The sequence below is a fragment of the Schistocerca serialis genome, unplaced genomic scaffold (assembly GCF_023864345.2).
Source record: "Schistocerca serialis cubense isolate TAMUIC-IGC-003099 unplaced genomic scaffold, iqSchSeri2.2 HiC_scaffold_1246, whole genome shotgun sequence".
In the NCBI taxonomy this organism is placed as follows: domain Eukaryota; kingdom Metazoa; phylum Arthropoda; class Insecta; order Orthoptera; family Acrididae; genus Schistocerca; species Schistocerca serialis.
The window spans coordinates 90,001-95,000 of record NW_026047454.1 but is presented as its reverse complement, the minus strand read 5'-3'; the positions used below and the strand labels follow the sequence as shown (position 1 = coordinate 95,000).

Sequence of the window (5,000 nt, the reverse complement as noted above, 5' to 3'; positions counted from 1 at the left end):
TGTCGACCACAGCACCCAAACGCCAGTGCCTCTGCCGCACAACGTCGTGGACCGGCAATCACACCACCCGCACCCGCTCGTGCCCCACCCCAACCGCCAAACTCGCAACGCCAGCGGATGAACGGCGGAAGTTTCCCGCACTCGTAATGTGCAATCCACACCTATAACTTGCGTTTCATGAAGAGTTATGTCCAATATGCGACATTCCCGCTGTCCCTATACATGAGCTGCGAGCTGTACCACGTACAAGCTACAGACGCGATCGCATTGCTCACTGTACTGATTCCCATGCCGAGCGATCAGCTAGGAAGCGCCCCATCCATGTCGGTACCCGTGGGCGTTGCACTCGCAGTCGCAAAAAACGTTGGGCAAATATATATCTCGGAACAGTAACGACAGTCGGAGCCTCCTGGCGTTGCACTCGCAGTCGCAAAAAACGCTGGGCAAATATATTTCTCGGAAGAGTAACGACAGTCCGAGCCTCCTGCGTGGGAAGAGTCTTTCTAGGCCCTGACCCACGGGAAGGGTTTAGCTTCCCCCATCCCGGACATTTGAAGTCGTCACACTACCGGTATTGACTAATAGACTGATTGCTGATAATCACTAGCCATACACTGGGGGAAACGGCCGACAGGGGCAGCAACATAGTGGAGCCGCAGTGTCACTAATGTACAGAGATAGAACAGTTTCGACTGGAACCAGAGTAACCGTATACACGGCACTGATTAGTAATAAATGCAGAGCCATCAGAATACAGATAATATATACAACCGTCCCTATACATGCTGAAAGACTCTGCACACAATGAGAACCACACGTCAGCCAGACACTATCACACACTACTCTCTGCCTCTAACAGGCACACACACAATATCTAACCACCAGCATGGAAGAACATCCGGTGCATCCTCTCCGCCACATTACACAATCCACACTATCATAACCAGACCGGGAGGTCCACCCAGAAAACAGAATATCCCACCCTTCCGACATCCGCCATTGCTCAGCTAAGCCACGAACACCCACACATGTCCTACACAGGGGTGCACCCAACATCACCATACTGCCTCCTGTCACAGTACACAAACAATGGCAGGAATGAAAGACACAGATCTGCCACAACCTTGGAATCGGAGCGCCGCCTGTCATGAGCCACAAGTGCATCCTGACGTGACAAATCGGATGATCCCGCAGGCATGCACTTACGATAATCACTATCAACGAACCTGCCGCCGCCCCCCCCCCCCCCCAAATACACCTTTCCCTACAACAATGTGTACCTTAACCTAAGCTATATCGTACCTTAACCTAACCGACATTGCGCCTTAACCTAACCTACGTTGTACCTTAACCTAACCTATGTTGTACCTTAACCTAACCTATGTTGTACCTTAACCTAACCTACGTTGTGCCTTAACCTAACCTACGTTGTGCCTTAACCTAACCTACGTTGTGCCTTAACCTAACCTACGTTGTGCCTTAACCTAACCTACGTTGTGCCTTAACCTAACCTACGTTGTGCCTTAACCTAACCTACGTTGTGCCTTAACCTAACCTACGTTGTGCCTTAACCTAACCTACGTTGTGCCTTAACCTAACCTACGTTGTGCCTTAACCTAACCTACGTTGTGCCTTAACCTAACCTACGTTGTGCCTTAACCTAACCTACGTTGTGCCTTAACCTAACCTACGTTGTGCCTTAACCTAACCTACGTTGTGCCTTAACCTAACCTACGTTGTGCCTTAACCTAACCTACGTTGTGCCTTAACCTAACCTACGTTGTGCCTTAACCTAACCTACGTTGTGCCTTAACCTAACCTACGTTGTGCCTTAACCTAACCTACGTTGTGCCTTAACCTAACCTACGTTGTGCCTTAACCTAACCTACGTTGTGCCTTAACCTAACCTACGTTGTGCCTTAACCTAACCTACGTTGTGCCTTAACCTAACCTACGTTGTGCCTTAACCTAACCTACGTTGTGCCTTAACCTAACCTACGTTGTGCCTTAACCTAACTTACGTTGTGCCTTAACCTAACTTACGTTGTGCCTTAACCTAACTTACGTTGTGCCTTAACCTAACCCATGTTGTGCCTTAACCTAACCCATGTTGTGCCTTAACCTAACCCATGTTGTGCCTTAACGTAACCCATGTTGTGCCTTAACCTAACCCATGTTGTGCCTTAACGTAACCCATGTTGTGCCTTAACGTAACCCATGTTGTGCCTTAACGTAACCCATGTTGTGCCTTAACGTAACCCATGTTGTGCCTTAACGTAACCCATGTTGTGCCTTAACGTAACCCATGTTGTGCCTTAACGTAACCCATGTTGTGCCTTAACGTAACCCATGTTGTGCCTTAACGTAACCCATGTTGTGCCTTAACGTAACCCAATTTGTGCCTTAACGTAACCCAATTTGTGCCTTAACGTAACCCAATTTGTGCCTTAACGTAACCTAATTTGTGCCTTAACGTAACCTAATTTGTGCCTTAACGTAACCCATATTGCGCCTCAACCTAACCTATATTGCGCCTTAACCTGACGCACGTTGTCGCTGAACCTGCTCTGTAATTGTTATGCAACTCGTTAAATTAGTGTAGTGTTGCCTAACCGCAACCCTCGCAATATAGTTCGCTATTCGCACTGCCCGGTCCCCTGTGTATCGCGTCATGTTAAACACCTTGCAAGTGTTGCTGACTTTCCACATGCTCCTGCTATACACTGTAATGTGGATAGCAGCAGGACGTACATGCCCCCCCCCTTCCCCCCTGCCTTCGCAAGCTGGTCGTTGAGAAGTTTGCATGTTCAATGCCCTTCGCATGCCGACGTACTCAGCCTACGTTGTGGTACGGCCTGTCACCTGTCCGCGGATGTACGCAAAACCCACAAACTGTGCTGCACATTGGTCCGTATGTACTGAATGATACATCGTGGCACATGTGTGACCGTACGACGACTGCGCCTAGCAACGGCGGACCATACAGTCCAAATATTGTGGACGCAGCTACGTGTCGTCTCCCTTTAGGAGCTGGATTGCAGTGTGGTACGCCATTCAGACGTGTGGGAGGAACGGACGCCCTGGATGGCGATCAGCATGAGCAGTCTGTTGATGTAGTGGAGCGTGTATTCGGACGTAGTCGTCTCTTCTCACACACTGTGATAGCATGTTGCACCGCGTTCCACATCTGCGACATGCTGCAGAGGCCGGCTGACAGTCGTTCGCGCAATGGACACCGCATACGTACGGGGGCTACCTTCCACGTGTTCTCTAGGCGTGCACATGTTGTTGCGTCTATGTGGGCAGACGTAGTGTGTTGTGACACCTGACACAGGCATGCAATACTCGTTGCAAATGGCGATGGACGTCTACGTTTGCTGGTGACGTTACGCAAATGAACAACTGGTAACCCGTTGTGGTGCGGTTGTTCTCGCTAGAGGTGAATCAGTGTTGGCGACGATCGGTCGAGCTATTAACCGGTTGTTTCATGGATACCCACCATGCCCACGAACGTGAAAGGGGACCCACCATGCCCACGAACGTGAAAGGGGATCTGGGTGTGAGGCGATACGCGGCGGTGGCTGGGTGGGACCGTCCCCGGCCGGTGAGGGGGGGCCGCCCGGCGTGCTGGCAGCGCGGTGCGTGGGCGCACGCGCTACAGCCGGCTGGTGGGGGCGGCCAGTGGCAGGCGCGCCGGCCGACGGACGCGGCAGGCGGCGCAGCTGCGCGCCGGCGCCCCCTGCTCGCGGCGCCTTGCGGCCAAAGTAGGTCCTCGCGGGCCCGGTGCGAAGCGCGGTGGCCATCTGCAGTGTGCTGGTCCGATTGAGGACTGTGTGCGCTGAGGATGCGCCGCCGCCCGGCGCTCGGCGCCGCGACGCCGTCTGCTGCTCGGTCGCCCCAGCGGTTCTCGCAGGTGGTTTGTATCGCAGCTGTGCGGACGTGTTGGCGCGTGCGCTGTGCTGGGAGAGTTCGCTTCGGCACCCAAGTGGGGCTTTTGTCCTTCTGTGGCGCTGGCGTTGGAGCTGCCGGTCACCGTAGGTGGCGCGTGTTGTCTCCCGCCGGCAATGCCACGACAGCACGCTCCCGGGCCTCTGTCGGCAGCGGCAAGCTCAGTTGGGAGCACGGGTGGTCGCACCTAAAGCGTCTACTCGCCTAACTCCGGGCGATTGCGCCTCTCTCGAACCCGACCAAGTACTTAGGACGGCGCTGCGCGCCGCCGGGACCTGAGAGGGTTTCGAGGTGTGTTGTGCAGGGGAGCTCAGCCTCCTCCTGTTTGCAGAATAATTGAGCGGACGCTTGCGTGTTCGCGCGGGCCCCCGGGACACACTCCCGGGCGGCCGGCTGCTCAGCTCTAGTTGACGCAGCTCCCTGGTTGATCCTGCCAGTAGTCATATGCTTGTCTCAAAGATTAAGCCATGCATGTCTCAGTACAAGCCGCATTAAGGTGAAACCGCGAATGGCTCATTAAATCAGTTATGGTTCCTTAGATCGTACCCACGTTACTTGGATAACTGTGGTAATTCTAGAGCTAATACATGCAAACAGAGTCCCGACCAGAGATGGAAGGGACGCTTTTATTAGATCAAAACCAATCGGTCGGCTCGTCCGGTCCGTTTGCCTTGGTGACTCTGAATAACTTTGGGCTGATCGCACGGTCCTCGTACCGGCGACGCATCTTTCAAATGTCTGCCTTATCAACTGTCGATGGTAGGTTCTGCGCCTACCATGGTTGTAACGGGTAACGGGGAATCAGGGTTCGATTCCGGAGAGGGAGCCTGAGAAACGGCTACCACATCCAAGGAAGGCAGCAGGCGCGCAAATTACCCACTCCCGGCACGGGGAGGTAGTGACGAAAAATAACGATACGGGACTCATCCGAGGCCCCGTAATCGGAATGAGTACACTTTAAATCCTTTAACGAGTATCTATTGGAGGGCAAGTCTGGTGCCAGCAGCCGCGGTAATTCCAGCTCCAATAGCGTATATTAAAGTTGTTGCGGT

At 53.2% G+C, this 5,000-nt stretch overlaps 1 non-coding gene across 1 annotated transcript in view; it reads left to right on the top strand.

The window, feature by feature from the left end:
• The first annotated feature begins 4,365 nt into the window (after window positions 1–4,365).
• The window catches only part of LOC126436798 (small subunit ribosomal RNA), a 1,909-nt gene continuing 1,274 nt past the window's right edge, over window positions 4,366–5,000 (top strand). Inside the window, exon 1 of the ribosomal RNA XR_007580930.1 lies at window positions 4,366–5,000. This exon is cut by the window's right edge and continues 1,274 nt beyond it. This is a non-coding gene — a ribosomal RNA (small subunit ribosomal RNA).